Source organism: Hippopotamus amphibius, chromosome 5 (assembly GCF_030028045.1).
Source record: "Hippopotamus amphibius kiboko isolate mHipAmp2 chromosome 5, mHipAmp2.hap2, whole genome shotgun sequence".
Lineage (NCBI taxonomy): Eukaryota > Metazoa > Chordata > Mammalia > Artiodactyla > Hippopotamidae > Hippopotamus > Hippopotamus amphibius.
Genome location: NC_080190.1, coordinates 154,517,817 through 154,540,158, shown reverse-complemented (window position 1 = coordinate 154,540,158; position 22,342 = coordinate 154,517,817). Strand labels below are relative to the sequence as shown.

The following is a 22,342-nucleotide window of genomic DNA, read 5'->3' as shown; positions in this document are numbered from 1 at the left end:
GAGGTTACTCTTCAAAAGGATCCGATGCACTTGGGTTGTGCAGCCATCTGCCACTACATGCTCACGTATTGTGGTTAAAAAAATCTGGCCACCCTGCCTTTGATATAGAAGAACCACATAGGGTTGAGTCATACGCTGTGGAGAGAACACAGCTAATTATGGGATGTGCTGGGCCCAGAGAAGATGTTAACTGCTACATAATTACAACTGCAATCCAAGGGGACAGAGTCATGGAAATCCAGTTAATATAAAGAAGGCAACATAAAAATACTAAATTCTAAGCCACAAGCTGCTGAAATATAATCCCATTCTCGAATATTTATTCCTGGGATCTTCTAAACTTAAGATCAGGTTTGTTACCAAGGCTGTCCATAATCCTACAGCACTTTTTCACCATTAAATGAAATATTGTTTAACAATGCTGTGTTTTGATGATCGGAATGAAGAAAGAACAGCACCAGTTCCAGAGACACAAGACCTTGGTTCTAGCCTCAACTTGCCAATTAAAAAGGCAAGAGACCCTGTGCAAATCATTTAATTTGGGCAGGCAGAAAGGATGGAGGGAAGTTAGTCAAGAGAGTGTCTGGAGTTTTCCCTTATGACAAATAGAAATAGTCCATTTCAAAAGAGTCATCGATCGTCAAGTTCACGTCAGGCAAGTATTTGGAATTCAGAGATGAATAAAACGTAGTCTAATAGCCCATTTCACGAAGTTATTACACTTTCTCTGTCCCATAATTTAGAAAGCTCATGAAGGTAATAGTTTACCCTTTGGGCATTTCCATTATTTTTTCTTAAATTTCAACTCAAATTCCATGAAGCAAAATAACTTCTCATGAGCAATGGATTAAGAAGTTGAATGGTGGGAAAGGAGACATAAAGCTTTCCTGGGCAATATTTCATGGCCACATTCAATAATGCCTAGACTATGTTCTACAACATTGCATTTGTAGGACATGAGGCTACAGGCTGAAACCAGACAAGGAAGCAAAGGCATTTACAAGAACCCTAGCATAGTAGTTGGTGTTTTATACAAGCATACGTGTGTGCATGTGTGTGTGTGTACGTGTGTGGAGCTCCATCCCTCGGGGGTTGAACGGTGTGACGTAGTGGGGGTTCTTAACCTGGGATTCAAATCAGAACCATATAAAGAACCCATGTCACACTATAATGGTCTCATTCAGTGGCTCTGCAGTGATACTCTTGACTTTGTTTTTAAAATAACAACTTTATCGTGATATAATTTATATACTATATAATTCACTCTTTTAAAAAGTGTACAATTCAGTGATTATTAGTCACTTCAAAAAATTGTGCAACCATCATCCGTGTCTAGTTTCAGAGCAATCTCATCACTCCAAAAAGTAATCCTACCACCTGTGACCATTAGTAGTCACACTCAATTCCTCCTTCCTGGACCCCTGCCAACCATGTTCTTATGTCTCAAAGGATAACTAAAAGAAGAAAATGAGCTTCTTTTCAGACCTACTAGTTACTTAATCCTTGATGCTCCAGAAAAGTGATAAACAACTAAGAGCTGTGAGTTCCCACTTAGACACATTAAGTGACATGTTAGGTTCAGGAAAATGTGAAATTGAATAGATAAACACTAAAATTATGATACCATGTGCGATTTAAGTTTATTTTCTCAGACCAATTCCAGAGAGCCTTCAGAAAGTTCCTTTAAGAGTGGGGAAAAAGCGGGGGTGGGGGGAGAAGGGATGAATTGGGAGATTGGGATTGACATATATACACTAATATGTATAAAATAGATGACTAATAAGAAAAAATATCAAATTGTACACTTTAAATATATGCACCTTATTGTATGTCAATTATATCTCAACAAAACTCTTTTTGAAAAGAAAAAAGAAAAGTTCCCCAAGAGAATTTTTCTTTGAAAGACCTATGTGCTATGAAACTAATATAGGCGATAACAGAAACATGCTCTCCCAGAGTTCTTAAAAAAACACCTTGAGCTGAACTTTTAATGCGGACCCAGCATCTTCCTGGAGCCTGCTGGAGACGTGTGAGTGACACTAAAGCTTTGACAAGAAATTCAAAGATCTACTGCTTCCCAGATCTGCTGCTGAGGGCCAGACTTCTGGAGGCTGCCACCACTGTTATCAGTTGGAAGTCACGGTACTTGCTGCTCTTGAAGTGAGATCCCATTGATGGGAGCCCCTCCTGGAAACAGCAGAGTCACTGGCAAGCTGCTGGCACTATATTGTCCAACAGGATAAGGCTGATGCATCAGTCAGGATTGAACTCAACTGCATGTGTCAAAAATCCAGTTACAGCATATCAACCAAATAAGAGTTTATTTTTTCTCATGTAATAGGTCCAGAGGAGGGCAGTTCAGGGCTGGACCAGCTGCTCACGAAAGTCCTCAGATACCAAAACTCTCTCTAGCTTTCTTAGCTGCATGTAGCTGTTGCCCTTTAAGTTTCTCTCATCTTTCTGCCTACAGCTCAGATGAAGGTAGAACAACCACCTGACAACCATGGGAATGATAGAGCCACAATTTGAGGCAAAATAAAAAAAAAGAAAAAGGAAAAAAAACAAACTATAGCTCCTCCAATAGCTCTATCCAATAGACTGCTGTTTACATTTCATTAGCCAAAACCAGTTCATATGTCCATGACAGGCTTGGCTACAAGGAATTATGTAGAGGAAAAGAGAGTGTAGCGTCTCTAATAAAAACCAGGTAGCATTAATCAGAAGCAGCGAGAAGGAATATGCAGGAAACTGGCAACATCTGCCACCACGAGTTTTGTTTGCTTGTTTGTTTTTGTCTGTTTTTTATATTCCCATAGCTACATCTAAGCACAAAACCTGATCCAAAGTTCATGGGTTTTTTGTTTAGATACAAGAAATTACTGACTAGTGCTAATTCCAATTCAAAGCTTTTAGTTATTTTCTGTTACTCTAGGAGGTTGCAACTCAGAAAAACATATATATATATATATATATATATATATATATATATATATATATATTTATATGTATACTTATATATATATTTGACATTGTAAGTTTTTAAGATGAGGGTCCAGCCTCAGAAAGGTATGAAGCCTCAGTAAGTACAATGCTTTGCCTACAGAGATCTCCATTCCTACTGAAGTACAAATGGGATGGTTTTGAAAATGAAGTTATTTTTACCTCCAAAGCCTGGCAAATTAATCTAAAACATACAGCACCTCCCAAGCAACCATGCAAAGCTAGCATCAGGTTGCCTAAGAGAAGACTTCAGTATAAACAGGAAGCTCAAGTCAAATGTCCTCTTCAAAGCATCTAAACAGTGAAGGAAAACAGAGAAGAATACTGAGGACTTTTGCACAGAACTGTAGTACTCTCACTCACAGACAGTGGGATGCAGAGAGACATCTAGCGTATGAATGTTAAGAGAGGATCCTGCAGCACGTTCCTTGGGCCCAGGGAGAAGAAAGTTACTCTCTGTTTTTGGCTTAACTGTGTCCCCCGAAATTTATCTGTTGAAGTCCTAACCCCCATATCTCAGAATGTGATTTATTTTGAAATAGGGTCATTGCAGATGTAATTAGTTAAGATGAGGTCATATTGGAGCAGGGTGGGGCCTTAATCCAATACAACTGGTGTCCTTATAAAAAGGGGAAATTTGGACACAGACGGGCACACGGGGAGAGAGGCATGTAACAATGAATGTGGAGATTAGGGTGATGCTTACACAAGCTGAAGAACCCCAAAGAATGTCAGCAAACCACCAAAAGCTAGAAGACAGGCATGGAACTGAATATCTTTCACAGTTCTCAGAAGGAAGCAACTCTGCTCAGACCTTGATCTTGGACACTATCCTCCAGAACAGTGAGACAGTACATTTCTATTCTTTAAGCCACCCAGTTTGTTGCACTTTGTTACCACAGTCCTAGCAAACTAACACACTCTCTAAAGAAAGATGACGATGCTTGGCTTTAGCTATTTTCACCCAGAGAACAGATCTGAAGGCTACAAACCTAAGCTAATAGTGATTTTCCATAGTGTCAACTATGCACTTTACCTATTCTGATCGTTGGGCATCCTTACTAAGTTAACCTACAAAAGAAATATGGGAATGTTGTGGACTTGGATTCTGAAAAGTCTCTCTTGTTTGTGTTTATGAATTTCCATATGGATATTGTTTTGTAGGATATTGGAGAAGCCATAGTTGGAATCAGAAGCTAAAGTCTGGTTCCTTACTATGCTGATTAATTGGCTGAAGTACTTTGGCAAATGACTTACACTCTCTAAAATTCAGTTTTGATTATCTTTAAAATGGGGACAATATCTAGCCCAAAGGAATGTTCTGAAGATTAAATGATGCAGTGTAACACACACAGTTCTGTGGCTGGCACTTAGTAATATTTCAAGAAATTGTAATAATGCTAATACTCCTGAATTGTATCTACACATAGTGTTGTAGTAGAAGAAAACATAATTTCTGAGGCATACTGAACTCTCAGCAATCTATAATTATATGAAAAGTTTATGATAGGAAGTAAGACCATTAGTACATAATCTAAAAATTGTGTTTTCCAAAATAAAAATTTTTATTGTTTTTCATTATAGAACTTACATATGCTCATTGTAAAATTTTAAAATGATATAAATATGTATAAGGTAGAATTATAATTTTATACTTCCCAACTTCAAGATTAGTGCTTATTTTTCATATTTCTTTAAGTATGTCTGTGTGTTTCATAGAAATTATTACAAATTATTTTAAACAAAAATGGATCATATCCTATATGCTTCCAACAGATTGATTCAGCTCTGTTCAATAATACATCATCAACCTTTCATGCCATTACATACTACCAACCATCTCTCATTGTTTCAAAATGCTGCATAATAACTAGGTTATATGGATATACAAAAATTTATTTACCCAAATTGTTTAAACATTCAGATTTTCTTGCAATTTATCAAATTCACAACACTATAAGAAGTAAAAACTACACTTTAGAGAATGGATCTATTTTCTCCAATCTTTTAAAAATAAAATAAGGCATTGTTGGAAGGAAGTAAAGGAAAAGTGAAAAGTTTACTAACTTAGCTAATAATTTTGGTGTATATAATGTCAAATAACATATTCGTAGGTTGTCTTGTGGAATTTTACTGATAATTTTCCTGAATGAGAATTAACTCAATTATTCTCACACGTGGCATTCTCATAGTCACGTGTGCACAGCCTTAGATAAAAGCCATACAATCCAATAAAATTGGTTTTCTTTGAAAATATGATGAATCTAATCTAAATAATCTAGTCCCAGGTTTTCATAATTTTTCCAACATTTTGACATCCTGCAGGAATCCCACTGTGGATCACCTTTAGAGCCAGATGGCAAAGCTTCTCAAATGCTATGCCCAGAACTCACCCAGGCAGACAATCTAGGATCTTGGTTTCATTTTGCAGATGAAATGAAGCAGGGTTTAGATTTAATATTTATTAAGAAAGATAAGAGGAATATTTTTCTTCAGTGTTAACTTTGGTGTTGAGAAATGCAAACATTTTAGAGGCACCAGTTCCTGTTAATACGCTGGCAGACATCCTACACGAAGAGACACACTTGCTTGGAAAAATGACTCTCTTTTCTCTAGCAGGTCTACATACACTATGTGGTTTCTACCTACATACAGAAAGAGTACCTTCCAAGACTAGCCAAAAAATTCTGTATCAGAAAAAAAACAAAACAAATGTACCACATCAAAATATAAAGTGACAGTTATTTAAACATTGGGGTGAGTGACAAATAAATTGGAACAGAATATAAAAGCATGGAAATGAACATATATAAGAATTTACTCTTTAATAAAGGTGACATTTCAATTTAGAGGTAAAATTATGTGCTACTTAAAAGGCAGTTGGAAAAAGTAATCTATTTGAAAAAATAAGCTATATATTTCATTATATATACAAATGAAAGCCTCGAATGTATAAAAGAAGCTTCAAAAAGCATTAGAAGGAAATAGATGCTAATAAGACTATTAATAAATTATGGCTTGAGTTATTAACATAAAGCACCAGAAAACACTATAGGAGATATATATATATACATCTCAAAGTCTTTTTAAGTAACACACAAAACTCAAAGGATACATAGAGAAACATTGGTAGATTTTACTAAATCTTCCGAATTCAATACTTTGAAAGACATAAAGATCTTCAAAAAACAACCAACAGTGTGGGAAAATATTTACAAAAAAATCAATACTCATAATATTAACAGCTCTTACAAGTCTAAGAATAATGCACTGAAACCACTAGGAAAATGCACAAAGGATTTGAACAGATGGTTCAAAAAAAGGAGAGCAAATCCCCAAAAAATATGAAAAGATATTCAATCTCGTAGTTACCAGGGAACTGGAAATAATTAAAACAACACTAAGATAACATTTTTCCCCATCAGATGTATAAAAGTTAAAAAATAATAACTGGTGATGGTAAAAGTGCAGGAAAATGGACACTTTCATGCACTCCATGCAAGGGAGCAAACAGAGCCTTTTTGCAATGTAATTTCATAATATTCACCACATTCAAATGCATTTATATTTTGGTCCAATAGTCTTGCTTTTCAGTTTCTCTCCCATAGGTCTACTCACTAATGCTTAAAGATATCTGTGCAAGGGTGTTATTGCACCATTATTTTCACAATTACCTGTGAAGCACATGCTAACTACATAAAACACATAAAATGATTGACCATGACTAGAGGGCTCAAAGGGGCAAAAATACCCAGGAGGAACCTGGCTTGAGTGAACACTCTACAACGCAGTTCAATAAAAAGGCTGGAGGAGATATAGTATAGAAAGGGACCACATTTTTTTCAGACTCTCCCTCATTTCAAAGAAGGACCTAAACCTTGTGCATAAAACATTAGAGTTAGGCTTCTGTTTTGTACTCTAAATTGTGCTTCTTTTCCACCTGAAATCAAGGCACTCCTTAAGAAAACTTAAATGGATAAGAGGTTTTACATCAGTACCTTCTAGTTCTGATGTCAAAAGCTAAAATGAATAAAGCTATCTTCAACTGAAAACACACTGTTTCAGGGCCGTAAACAAAGTCACATATTTACTAAAGCTAGACGTAAAGCTATCATCAAGGAAGCATTGTTCCTCTGACCACGGTCAGAATTACATCCTCACCAATAAACAACTATACTATTCTCTTCTCTGATTTTGTTAAAGGTTCATGCAGTTCTAACTTCTACAGCCATGTTTATCTACCTAATTATACAGTGGAACCTGCACTTGGAAGGCTAGTTCCATTTCATTATAGTTTCCCACAGACAAAACAAAAATATCTATTTAAACTCATCCATTGAACAAAAAATGACAACCGTTTTCCTATTCGGTTGATACCAATATTGGATTTGAACACTAAAGTGATAAAAGATGCCTGGCTGGCTGAGCAGAGAGCAAGAAACTTTAAGCTCAAAGAATGTCACCACATCCTTTCTTCAAAATGGGTCCATTAGTAGGATGCAGAACTCAATTTCTGGATCACCGGGAAGACATTATTCCGAGACCTTCTAACCACACACCTGCTCCCAAGCACTACTGATGCTGAAGTCTGGCCCTATGGCTTCTCCTATTCCCCCAATACCAAAGGACCATGTCTCTCCCAGGATGGTACATGCCTCACTTTCTAACAGTTAGCACTCCCAGACTCCTCTGGCTCCCTAGCATGGTATGCTTTTATGCTCTTAGAGCTACTTGCAAATGGAGATTCCACTTACCCGTGTTATGTAGTACTGGGTATCCAGGAACATAACGATTATGGCTTAGGATATAAAGTTGGACCACGAAGGAAATCTCAGCTCTGCCATGTAACTTGTATGTCCTAGGGCATATTATTTAATCTCCCTCAGCATCAGTTTCTTTATCTGTAAAATGGGAATAATAAAAACACTTAAAGGGTTGCCAAGATCATTAAATATACTAGTATGGTGTCTGGTACATAAAAAGTACAAAAAGTACAAAAAACTTAGCTCTAATTGCTAGATTCTCATTATCTACCTGTATAGCCCTGCCTTGGCCAGACTTAGCAAAACAGGTTACACAAATTCCCATGAGGCCAAGGGACTGCCTGCAGGTTTCCCCAGGCTGTGGGCAAGTACACAGCACTGAAGGCAATTCTACCAAGCAGGAGGCGAACTGGAGAAATTCCACCCAGACTCCCAGTCGTGCCTGCCTCTCCATTTTCTCTTTCACTTTATGGAGACCCAGATAAAAAGGATGTCATTTCCATGGCTCTCTGTCACCGTGTGCACATCTACTTTGTAAAACCAGGCCTTCTGCAGCCCTAGTTGCACACACATGTGTCCATTGCTAGACTGTGAACTTGAAGGAGGAACCAAGATTCCTTCCTCTCTGTCTTTCTTTTGGTGATTGCCTTGTCCTGTGTCTGGAGAAGAGTGAAGGCTAAATAAAGAATGAATGAAAGGCAGTAATATTTGTAAATGAAACAACTGAACTAGCTCAAGGCAAAAGGGAATTTGCCTTGTTACTTCCCAATTCCCCTTTCCCCCAAATATCAAGATATTCTTCCCTTGGGTATCCATGCTTTCCAGCATGTCTTAGCTTGTCTCCACCTGTGCTTTGGACTCCTTTCCTCCATTTCTCTGTATCAGAACTAACTCTCTTTCTGCCAAGTGGCAATCAGGTGTGAATGCATTCATTAATCAGGTAAGCGGCCCCTAAGACAGGGTACAAACAAAGCCATGTAACAGAAAATCAAAACCTTAATCCAAGGAAAACATGTGTAAAGAACCTAATATGGGTCACTAGGAGGGGGTAATGTCTAGTTCCATCTCCTTGGAATCTTAATGGTTCCTTTACGTGGCTCTGAGAAAAGCTGTTGTACATGTAGGATCTGAATTAAGTCTGGCCAGCCTGCTGCTGCTATCCTAATTCTATCTTTTCTCTTTGGTTTTTTCCAGAGCCACACTTGAAAGACTCAAAGTTCATGCCAAAAGTATTCTGAGAATAGCTGCTGCAATGTTTGCAGAAGTGTTTCAGAGGAACTAGCGATAGCAGAAGGTTATCTAGTTCAGAGGCCAGAAGCAGCATTGTTCTGAATATAATCAAATGTTTGATTTCTTTGACCGCATGTAACTCCTATACATAACCAATGAATAAACATGACCAAAGGCTGGTACTTTCCCTCTCTGTTGAAACCTCCAGCAAAATGAATCATAGTAGTTCTACGAGAAAGTGAGGGGAAAACCCACCAAAAACTAGTCAAGAAACTTTCAAGTCTAACTGAGGAAGTAACTGGGGGGAAAGAAGGCAGAATGCCTAGCAAATCCATCGCTTTTCTGATGGCATCTCCTATGTGCTCCAAATCCCCTAAGGGTTCCTTGGATTGGAGAGTATATTATATTGCATTGATTGCCTTTATTCGATTAGAGTGGAAACTGCCTGAGGACAGAGTCTCACCTGACATAGTAGTAACAGTGGATTTGGTGAGCCAGGTGCCTGGGTTTGAATACATTATCTGTCATTTTATCTCTAAGAACTGGGACTAGTTATTTCATCTCTTTGGGCTTCACTTTCATTTTTGTAAAACGAGGACAATATTACTATCCGCCTCATAAAATTAGAGCTGCTATTGCTTGTATTCACACATCCACTTAAAACCCAATGTCTGGGCCCACACATAATTATTAATCATCAGTGATTATCAATTGCTGCTGCTCACCGTTGCTATCCTCCAAGTACAGAGTCCAGTGCACTGAAAATTCTCAAGGCAGGCACGATTTGATAAATCAATCCCAAGTGCTGCCCCATGGAACTGCTACTTTGGTGACTAAATTAAATAATCGGGAACAATTGTGTCATCATACCGTCACACCTCTGCTTACCTCATCAAACATTTCTATTCTTTATTCATTTAGGAGGATTGTATGAAACTCTGTAGCAGCTCTATAGGAATAACAGGAACTTAAACTATGTCAAGGGAGTTATTTCTGTATTCAACAAACACTTTTTGAAACAGATACAGTTTTCCAAAAGTGAAATCACTAAGAAAATGACAAAAAGATAAAATTCCTATATCACTTTTATTGACAATAACAGCCTATATGTATTACCCACCACCCAATAAGCATGGTGTTAGGCTCATTACATATATTAGCTCATTTAATGCCAATAAAGTGATTATTATGTCTATTTTAGAGAGAAGAAAACTAAGCTTCAGACAGGCTCAGTAATTTGTCTGACATTTTTCAGCTAGTTTTCCAGAGCTAAATCTCCTCCGTATTTCCAAAGTCTGTTCTTTTTCTACTCTCTTACTATCCCTCTTTCAGCATCTTACTATATTATCAGGTAGAATGAAACAAGTACTCTATTAGAAGTGTGAGTAAATTACCATGGGGCTCCTGAACTCTGGAACTCTTAGAAGGAGAACAGTGAATCTGGATGGTGGAGAATGAGGGCTGAATTTATTCAGGGAATTTTAAATGAACCATATAAGACAAGTGGGATGACAGAGGGGAAAGAGGGAGAGGAAGGGAACTCCAGGAAGTGAAAACATATCAGCCAAGCCCCAGCAGTGTCACTTCACAGGGGACAGTAGCTGTGTGCCTGGACTTAGAAAATAGGCTGCAAGTAGGGGTGGATTATATCTAGGTAGGGGTAGAATGGCCAGAATGTTGGAAAAGACTGTTCTTTAAAGTACAGACTCAATCTCTCTGCATATTCACAGACTTTGTTACATACCTGAAACACAGATGAACTTGAACCCTACCTTAATTTTGGAGAATCATCACAAGTCCTATTTGAGTGGGTCTGACTTCTGACTTAATAATACTCATACATAACACCCCCCCGCCCCGCCCCCCCCCCCTCAACACACACACAACTATGAGCAGACAATGTCTAAACCATCATACCTTGGTCATTCATTCTCTCCACTCATTTTCTGCCATAAGACAAATTACCCAGAGATTATTCTCAATCCTACAAATAATCAATGAACAAATTTATAAGGTGAAATCAGTCTGTGGAAAGACCTAAGAGAAAGAGGGAGAGGGAGAGAGCACACTTGTTTTATCAGTGGCTCCAAAGCAGGTATTTTAAGAGGAATATAGGGTTTAGAAAATGGCAGGCCTGGGCGTCAACACACAGCATGTAGTGGAGGAAGTTCATAGAACTGTGAGCCTTCAAAGTGGTCTATTTCCCCCAGTTTTAAAGATGAAAGATTTCCAAAGCCCTGGACCTGCAGCAGAACCCAGCACTCCTGTTGCCCTAAACTGTCCTACCACTTCATCATTTAGTTGTTCTGCAAGCAGTGGCAGCCTCCTCTAGAATGCATCCCGTTTGCCTCTAAAAGGAAGGCTTTTTTTGGCTACAGCAAAAGGAAAGTGGGAAGATAAAACAAACTTTAATTCATCTGTTCTTACTCATAGGCTTCCCATCAAGGATGGGTTTTATCCTTATTTAGAATCAATACTAAGTAAAGAAAGTATAAATATACCAATTGAAAAACTCTTTCTGTGGATGCCTTGGCAGCCACAGTTAAATTGCTTGAGGTTTACAGACACCATGCATTTTCCCCAGTGCTTATTCTGAAACCCTCAAGTGTTAAACTCAATCATTTCCTGGGACCCTTGATATAAGAGAATCTAAAGTCTGTTAATAGGTTTCGTGTGTGTGTGTGTGTGTGTGTGTGTGTGTGTGTTTGGGAGGGAGGTTTGTAGTTTTGGGACAGTTAGGTAAATCCCTAACAGATCAGTGGAGTTTTTGAATCTTAATTGCTTTTGTTGAATATTTTTCCCCAAGAGATAAGAGTAACTATATTTAATCACTATGTCTGAGAAGAGTAAGAGGATCTGGGTGAAACTGAGGAACTTCCCATGGGCATTTCCCATAGGTTAGCCTTGTGTCAAGGGATTCAAACCTCAGAGAGCTCCTAGGGTTTCTGTGTGCCACTATAGGAAGTGGCGTAGACTCTTAATCAGGTGACTTTATCGCACTAACTCCTACTATAATCCAAGGGAAAATCAAACGCCAAAGAAAGTTTAGGTTTTTCGTGTGTAAAACAGACTTGAACTGACACATCCCTTTAGGGTTTTTCTAACACCAATCCATTCCATTTGGTGGGGCCAGGGGGTGGGGGGTGGGGGTGTTCTGGGCAAACACAAAATGAGCCACAAGAGAAGTGTTCAGAGCTGAGTATTTTGAGAAAATAAAGGAAAAATGCATGTTGGGAATGCACCTAAAGGGTTTACAGCTGGATTTGTTCCCTAGCTTAGCAAACCTGAAATCCTTTGGCTGGTGCTGTCTCTGGGTCAATGAGTCTCAAGTAGGTTCACTTTTTTAAGGACAACAGGGGTGGATTTATCTTCCTAGTGGGTGAACCCAAAACAACCTTCAGTGAAGAGCCGAGATCTGGAGCTACTCTCCGGTCACTTTTCCGCTACATCATGCTACCTAGGTTTTCTCCTTGAGACTTAAAAGAAAGAAGAACATGAAATGACAGGCAGATGACTTGGAAAATGTCAAACCATTATCTCCAGACTTTCTAAAAACTAGTTCCAGAAGATATCTCATATAAAAATGCTTTCAAGGTGCAAAACATGTGGGATACCAGAAAATTCATCTCTCTCTTGGAATTTAGAAAGTGTCATTTTTAAAAAGCTCAGAAAGATCCTACTGTAGAGAAAATCTGCATGCATGTCCTAACTTATTTGGCCAGTGAAGACCTACTCTGCACAAACCACCAGTTATCATTGTATCTGATTTGCAAAGACACAGAAGTGATCATTCGTGTAGGCATATGGAAAGATCATTTTACCTGTAATTTTAAAGTGACTGTGTCTCCCATCTCAGCATGTGCTTATCAGTAGCTCCTTTTCCTAATTACCTATATTCAGCACAGTTTGCTTTTCAGTACAGTATTTGACAGCCTGTTCTCAGTTGTTTTCATTCCAGCCTTTGACATCACACCTCTATGTCCCCAAAGTTACCTGGCATAATACTTGCAGGTCATGGATACTCAAATACTTGTGATGGTCCTTCAACTGACATTTAGAAAATTTTCTAGTCATTTTAGTCATTCAAATGTGAATACTCAGGTTGATCACTTGTACTTGGCCCAATCAACTTCTATAGCCCATTGGTTTTGTGGGATCCTATCCAATGATGTATACCCAACCTTTCATGTGTCAGTGAGAAGAGTGTAGCAAATCTAATCTTTGCTTAAATGTAAACCTGGAGTAAAGAGAAGCCACAAGAATCCTCCCTCAAAGCCAGTACACACAAATCAGGGTCAGGAGTTAAAGGCACATGGTCATCTGACCAGTGACCTATCTTTACCCTTGGGAGCTGGTAAAGTTCCAGATAAGCCCTGGTGGGGAGGATGGATGGTGAGGAGGAGTGAGTCCAGACCAGAGTGGCCAGAGGGTCCATGCGGCCTGGAGCGGCTCCGTGCAGTCCTGCCCAGCTCCGGGCCAACATTGGTTAGAACACCAAATGACAAGGTCACAGCCAGTAACAAGTAGCAGATACAAATGGGCACGGGGAACCACACGTAGCCATTTGTACATATTGAGCAGAAGGAACAAAAACATATCATTTAAGATGAAATATGTTGGTGGGGACAAATGCATAGGTAGAGAAGAAATTGGAACGCTTGTACGCTATTGTAGGGGTGCAAAATGGTGCAGCCACTATGGAAAACAGTATGGGGGTTCCTCAAAAAATTAAAAACAGAACTACCACATGATCCAGCAATCCCACTTCTGGGTATTTATCCAAAAGAACTGAAATCAGGATCTGAAAGAGATATTAACACAGTGTTCACAGCATTATTCGTAATAGCTAAGATGTGGAAACAACCTAAATGTCCATTGACAGACAAACAGATAAGGAAAAAGTGGTACTTACACACATGAAATATTATTCAGCCTTTAAAAAATGAAATTCTGTAATATGTGACACCATGAATGAACCTTGAGGACATCATGGTAAATGACATAAGCCAGTCACAGAAAGATAAATACTGCATGATTCCATTTATATGTGGGATCTAAAATAGTCAAATTCAGGGACTTCCCTGGTGGTCCAGTGGTTAAGACTCCACGCTGCCAATGCAGGACGCGCAGGTTGGATCCCTGGTTGGAGAAATAAGACCCCACATGGTGTGGGGCATGGCCCAAAATATAAATACTAAAAAATAAAATAAAATAGTCAAATTCATAGAATCACAGAGCAGAATGGTGGTTACCAGTGGCCAGGGGAAGAAAGAAATGGGGAGTGACTAATTCATGGGCATAAAGTTTCAGTTAAGCAAGATGAATAAATGCTAGAACCCTGAGGTACAACATTGCACCTGCACTCAACAATACGGTATGCCACACTTAAAAATTTGTTAAGAGGGTAGATCTCAAGTTACGTGTTATTACCACAATAAGATTTTTAAAAATAAAAGATGAAACAAAGCTCCTTGAGATGCTGTAGGTACTTAATACATTGCATTATTATTCTGACTCAATGGGCTGTGTATAAGAGGGTTCATCTCAGTGAATAAAAGGGTGTGTAGGGACTTCTTGGTGATCCAATGGGTAAGACTCCACACTCCCAATACAGGGGGTCCAGGTTTGATCCCTGGTTGGGGAACTAGGTCCCACATGCGTGCCGCAACTAAGAGTGCACACGCTGCAACTAAAAGCCTGCACACTGCAACTAAGAAGCCCCCATACCGCAATGAAGAAGCCCCCATGCCACAAGGAAGAAGTCCACGTGCTGCAACTAATACACTATGTTCAAAACCCTTCTGATCCCTTAATTTTATAAGATTAAAACTAAATGGAATTATATAGGGTATATAGCATACCATATAGTAAGTAAGTATATTTTGACATGTTTTTAAAAAATAGGATAGTGTGAGGACCTTACTATTTTGTCATTATTAGTTGGTCTTTCTTTAAAGTTTACAACCTCCAGATTTGCTCAACACATCGCTCTTGGCTTACTTCACTTTTCCCTCTTGTTTCCCTCCTCCTCTCCCTTCTTGTTCTGTGTCTTATTTCTTCTCTCTCTGATGTCTTATATACCAGGTTAACCACAGTCTTTTAAATGCCTACTGCCCTCATGTGTGAGAGAGAGAGAGAGAGACAGAGACAGAAGAGAGAACACAGCATTCCTGCTGGGGAAAGGACAGGGCAGACAGAAGTGGGCCATGGAGAGAAGGAGGGTCACGTAGCAGCCACACACCTCAGGACCTGAGGAACGATGGAGTACAGGTCATTTATCATCTCCTATGAAACGAACTCATAGACAGCTCACTAAGAGCACTCGGTTCTTGGCTTAACTGCCTTTGATGGTGATAAGGGCGCATAGCAACCCATAGTACAGTACTTAGGTATCCGTAAGGCTACTGTCCAAGACATACTGGCACCTTTCTTCCACTGGAAATTATTTACTTAACAAGTATTTCCCAGAAATCAAATGTCAGTCAGCTACTAATTTGAAAAACAAGCAAATTCAACAATTTAGCACGTGTCTCCAGATAACACCTATGCATGCAAACATTTCTCTCATAGATGTAAACAGTTTTTAAGTAATGTTTTTAAAATTAAGTAGAAAATACAGACAGAAAAATGCACAAATTTACAAGGTTACAGCGTGACAAATTTTTACAAAGGGAGCATACCCATACAACCATCCCCCTGACCAAGAAACAGAATATTTCAAACATCCCGGAGTACCCCCCCCACCCCTTCTTTCAGTCACCACCCCTCCAAGGGTCACACTATGCAGACTCCTAACACCATAGACTAGTCACCTGTTTTTGAACTTCACTTAAATAGAATTAATCAGTCTCTAGTCTTGTGTCTGGCTTCTGCTGCTCAACATATGGTTATAAGATTCATCCAAGTGATTTGAGTATCATCAAACGTAGCCACTGAAAATGTAAACTAATTTAAACAATTCCGAAAACTTTAAAAAGCATATCAAGTCTTAAAATGTTCATATCCTTTGATCCAATGATTCTATTTCAAATAATCCATTCCGAAATTGTGTTAAATTGGTGAGAATTTACATTCTAAAATGATTATTAAAGATATATTTAACTTTGTCATAAAAATGACAATATGGGAATAGTTTCCAAAAAAAAATTCATCCATGCTATTGCATGTAGCCACAGTCCATTTGTTTCATTGGTGTAGATTAATCCCCAACAGCAGATTTCAATTAGTTTTATACACCAAACCCAGCACACTTCTGACTGCTGCTAAGCAGGAGTTAGGTATGGACTAGAGGCAAGATCAGTAATTTGCTTAGGATTTCCTAGGTGGCACAGTGGTTAAGAATCCGCCTGCCAATGCAGGGGACACGGGTTCGTATCCCTGCCCCAGGAAGATCCCACGTGCCACAGAGCAACTATGCCCGTGACGTGAGCCACAACTACCGAGCCCATGTGCCGCAACTACTGAACCCCACGCACCTAGAGGCCATGCTCCACAACAAGAGCAGTCATGAGGAGCCCACGCACCACAATGAAGAGTAGCCCCCGCTCTCGGCAACTAGAGAAAGCCCGTGTGCAGCAACGAAGACCAAACACAGCCAATAAATAAATAAATAATTTAATAAATAAATAAATAATATATTTGCTTAACTCTTAAACAGTTCTTTTCGTTTATTCTTTCTCACACGGGCTTCTACTTGGTAATAACCGGAGACCAGCCATTAAAAAAAATGGACTTACAAATTATGAATTTCTTGCCTCCCTTTTTCCAGACTCTGCCCCATCAGTGATTCTCCACTTCCCCGAACTACCTCTCCTATTACACCCACCCTTCCCAAAGGTATGACTATCAGGGAGTCTGAGGTGTAATAGTTTCCTTCCCTGCCAATATGGAAAAAAACTGCATGGGCAGAGAACGCTGGACACTTTTCAATCGCTGTCCAACGGGGTCTTCACACTCATTCACTATTTTGTTTGAAGTGTCATGGATATTCACACAAATATATACAAGAAGAAAAATTGTTCCCATATAAAAAAATTATTTAGGATTTATCTGGGCCAATACTGTTTCCTACCACATGCAGTAGGTGGAGAAAAATGAGAGCTGACTATAACGAACTAAAGTGAAGGTGGATGTTACATCCAAATAACTGGATGCCAAGAGACCACGTACGTGGTTGACTCAGCCATGGAAAAAGCCCTGGAGTATGAAAGAAAGACGGACATGCTAAAAATGGAAGAAAGGAAGCATACCAGGCAATACAGTTGCTCCACAATATCATTCCTGCCCATCCCAGAGGGGCATAAATAGCAATATTCTGGAATTTAGCACTACTGATATTTAAGCCCAATTTCCAGCAAGGTCAAGACTAATAGCGAGTTGTTTGTTTTACTAACTTAGGTTGCAAGCGCCTTTGGGCGGATCCCGTACCTTCTTCTATATCTCACTCAGCGCCAAGAACACTGTTAGCCATCAACAAAACCATAATAGACCTTGAGTCTTCTCCAAAGGCCAATGAAAACACATACAATGAGCTAATGGGGACATTTACAAGCAAGGATTCCAGTTTCCTTTCTGAAAATGCCACCAAGGCAGCCTAGCTAATTAGGTCTTAGTAAATGACACTGACTGACCAGAAAGACCCATCTGCCTGAAGCTTTGTGTGTGTGCCAAGCCTGTTTTCTATTTGTTTTGGTTTCGGTTTTGTTCTTCTAGCTATAAATGAAAAGAACTATTTTTAGAATTTCAAAAGGCTTTCTCTGAGATCTGGCCTGTGAGTTCACAGTAAATTTCAGGAAAATGGGAATGCAGTATTTAACACTACAAAGAATAAATGTATTCTTTGGGAACTCTTGATTATTCCTCTTCCTCTTCTACCCCTATTCTCTTCCCTTTGGAGAAACCTAGAAAAATAATCTTGTCCAAGGCCACCCTGAAATGCAGTGACAATTCTGGGAATGAAATTTAGATGTTTCTTTCAACCTTGTCTCTGATCCACCCTAGGAATAGTCATCATTTTCCCAGCATTTCCAATGTAAGTGTTCTTGTGATGGTGTCTTTGTTTGTATTTCTGAAAATAACACAACTTGATGGACACAGGGACTGTGGACAACAGACACCAAAGCAACACAGACTCAGAGACTAGCAGGTCGCTCTATGAGCAAGAATGGCTTTGACTTCAACCACGGTTCTTTGAACCCAGAGGAAGATCACATATAATGAGTGTCAATCAATGGAAAACTCAATGGTATTAATGAGCTTCTATTATAAGTACTCAGAACACAAAAGTGTCTGTGTCCCTTGTATTCTCTTCCTCCAAAATACTAGTAGAAAATGATACAACTGCAAGTCATGGACTTTATCCACCAAAAATAAATAAATAAATAAAAAATCTTGGAGGAACCAAAACACATCAGTACAGAAGCCAAAACATACCAGAAAACTGTAATGCAATATGGTAGAGCAGAAAGAGAATGAACCATGGAGGCAGATATACCTGACTAGCAATTCCAGTTTCATTTGTTACTAGCTCTGCAGTTTTCTAGATCTCTCTCAGCTTAATTTCTTCATTTATAAAATCGGGACTGAAATATTTATTCAGAGCTCTTTCAACTGCAAATATCAAAACAACCCAAATTTGTGTAAGCAAAAACATAAATAAATAAGAAATAAAAGAAATTTATTGACTGTGTAACTAAAAAACCTAGGAGTCTCTAGCTTCTGGTGCACTTGGATTCAGGTACTCACTGCTGTCAGGAAGTGATCTCTCTCATATGCCTTCTTTCTTCTGAAATGGCTTAATTTTCAAGTATACTTTCCCATCATGATGGCCCCAAGGATAATGCAATGAAGACTTCTCTTGGCCAATAGGTGTAACAAGAGTTTACGAATTGAACCTCATTTATTCTGATCAGTTACATGTTCAGACCTGGAGGCATCACTGGAAGGACCCCCAAGGTACATAAGAGTATTATTATTACCTGGATAAAGGTAAATGACTTCTGGAAAGGCCAAAGCAACCAATATCTTCCACAATGAACCTGAGGATTATTGTAAAAGCAAATAAAACTCATTCCAGTGTCCTATAATTTCCATTAAGACAACAATAAATTTTTTAAGAACTTTTATTGAGATACAATTGACACAATAAACTGCATATATTTAAAGTGTACAATTTGATTTTTTTTATTAGTAATGTATATATGGCAACGCCAATCTCCCACTTCATCACACCCCAATCCCCCCACCTCCGCTTTTCCAACTTGGTGTCCATATGTAAGGCAACAATAAATTAAAGTCATTCTTACAGGTGGCTGAATCTTTGACATCTAGGAAATATTTGCTTGTATTGACCCCACTTAAGCACACAACACACTTAGTAATGAAATCTCCATGATCTGCAAAATATTCTGCCCAAATTAGGTAAGGCAGCAAGGTGAGGTTTTAACTGGATTGAAAGGGGCAGAGAATTTAGCCAAGCAAAGAAGAACAGAGAAGTCACTCTAAGGGAAAGAAATAAAACAAGACAATGACTATATATTTTTCATATAAGAAAGAGTTTTGTGGGTATGATGAGCACTCTGACCAACAGAAAATAGCCTATCATGAGGTAAATTTGTAAATATTTTAGTAGGAAGAGTTTGCATACCTCCAACAGAAATAAAATTTACAGAATTAAGTTGTTTAAAATGTCATTAGCAAGGAAAGATTTTTTTGGAAGTACTCATTCAACGTAGTTCTTTGGAAAGATACTCCTCCTCCTTAAGCTGGTCTGCATTCAATGAGGCAGCCTGTGTGCAAATATAAATTTGACAAATGAAATTCAGCCCTCTTCATTATAGGACACAATTAGCTCACTCCAGTACAGATGAGGATTTATTGGTTTAAGCATGTTAATAAAAGGCTGGCTGCAACAGAGAAACAAAAAGTAGTCTAGAATGAGAAAACTGCATTAATATACATGATGTGGGTTCTAACTGGGGCCAAAATGAAAGCTATTTCCTGGATTTCAGATAGAGGTCCGTCCAACAACAATCTTATTTTGAGCATTTTAAAGGCAGACTTCAAATAAATAATGAAAAGCTAGACAGAAGCATTTAACCAAATGTGAAGTTTTTTTTAAACACATTGAGAGTGCCAACCATAAATAATTTTTGCAAGCAATACTAAGCCAGACTTACCATCCTTCCGGTAATGCACCTACATCAGGCACCAAGAATCTTTATTTCTGGCTATGATGAATTCAGATGAGTTATCCTGTTCTCAAAGAGATGTCTACAGAAGGCTCTACTGACTGCCAAAAGCACTATTCTCTCAAAATAGAAATCTCTTCTCAGTTAGACTTAAGTCTGTTATAATTTACCAGTCTGGGAAGATTTATTTCATGGAAATGGAGTGTTTTCAAGGTTTAAAGAAATTCACTCCATATTTCAGGAAATGAGCATGTGATATATTTTGCATGTTATTTTAATAGGAGAAGCAATAGCTCTTTCTACAGGGTGTTGTGAGATATTGAATAAAAGCTGTTGTAAGTTCACAATCAAGGAGTAAAAACAAGACCTTGAATAAAGCCAATATAACAAATTAAAATCTTGAGAAAATAAGGGCATTTTAAGGCCGTAATGACAAAGCACTAGGTTCCAAAACAAAAAATTCAATTCCAATTATTTTTCATTATTATAACGTTGTTTCTAAATATGAACACATTGAGGAGTGTCTATGCCAAGTATTCACCGGATGGTATGACACCTGCCAAGCATCCCTATTGCTTTGGGTCCTATAGTTTTGTGTTTGTGGTATAAAGAGATCTTTCCTCAACTCTTCCCCCCAACAAAGAGCTCTGAAGCCAAAACAGAGTTAATGCTGTGGCTAAACAAACAGTTTTCATTACAGCAAGAGTGTGCACAGGGACTTCCTGGTAGTCCAATAGTTAAGAATCCACCTTCCAATGCAGGGGTCATGGGTTCAATCCCTGGTCACGGAACTAAGATCCCACAGGCTGGGAGGCAACTAAGCCCACGCACCACAACTACTGAGGCCATATGCTCTAGGGCCTGTGTGCCACAACTAGAGAAAAGCCCTTACACTGCAACGAAACATCCCGCACACTGCAACAAAGATCCCGTGTGCTGCAACTTAAGACCCGAAACAGCCAAATAAATAAAATTTGTTTTTTTAAAAAAAGACTGTGCACAGCTTTCTAGATGTCTGATTAGCTGCAGAAGATCAAGTCAGCCTTGGGGTTTTGCTCATAGGACAGACACCTAACCTCATCTCCAGAAAACAAGAAAGCTTCTACGAATAGGGGAAATATAAGCCATGAATTGAAGCAGGAGGGGAAGGAGCTAGTCACGTAAATAAGGTCTTGAGGGGGACTGGCATGTGCAAATGACCAGCAGCCATTGGATCATGGCTCTTTAGAGGAACTGGTATGTGTCCTGTAGAGTGGAAGAGCCACATATAAGGAGGAAGTCAGTGGAGTTAGAAATGTAAGCAGAGACAAGACCATGCTAAATGTGAGAGGCCATAATCAGGACCTGTACTTTATTCTAATAGCAATGGGGAGTCATGTAAATCATCGGAAAATTCTATCATCCCTACATAAGACATATATCCAGAATCTGACCACACTTTTACAACATCTTCACTGGCAAGCCACTATCAACTCCCACCCAGAGTTTTGCAATTGCCTCCCACCTGGCCTTCCTACCTTCCCTTGCTCCCTTCAGGCTCTTTCCCTCCAGGTACACCTCGACCCTGCTCTACTTTTCCACACAGCACTTATCAGACATATTCTATATTGCCACCAGAAGGTCTGGAATAAACCAGTTTTGTTCACTACCCTGTTACTTGCTTTTAGAAAAATGCCCAGACCAAACTAGAAGCTCAATGAGGTTTTGATCACCGAGGACTATCTTATGCTTCCTATATTCAAAATCCTCCAGCAGCTCACCATTTCACTATGATGAAAAGTCAGAATCCTTACTCTGATTACCAGGGCCCTGCAGGACCTGATCAGGTCCAGCCTCCTGTCTCCTCTCTATTTTCATTTCCTACCACTTTCCCACTTGCTCCCTTTGTTAGAAGCACACTAATCTTTCCATTTCCTAACTATTGTTAAGCATGCATCACCCCAGGGCCTTTGCACATCCTATTCTCTTCTGCTCCACACAGCTGCATAATGTGATCCTACATTTCCTTCAAATGTCACCTGCCCAGAGAGGCCCTTCCTCTACCACCCCACGCAACAGCAGCCCTTCTTGCCACCCTGGTCACTCTCTTTCCCCTTACTTGGTTTTATTCATTTTCATAATAGTGAAAAAGTGAAAAATATTTATCATAAAACCTATTTA

General features: G+C 39.0%; 1 long non-coding RNA gene across 2 annotated transcripts in view; it reads right to left on the bottom strand.

Annotated features, from left to right (window-relative positions):
* Positions 1 to 22,342, bottom strand: part of LOC130854511 (uncharacterized) — a 220,653-nt gene that overhangs the window by 59,954 nt on the left and 138,357 nt on the right. For both annotated transcript variants that reach the window (XR_009054034.1, XR_009054035.1), the window contains exon 3: positions 7,755 to 7,901. This is a non-coding gene — a long non-coding RNA (uncharacterized LOC130854511). The remainder of the gene's footprint in view (positions 1 to 7,754; positions 7,902 to 22,342) is intronic.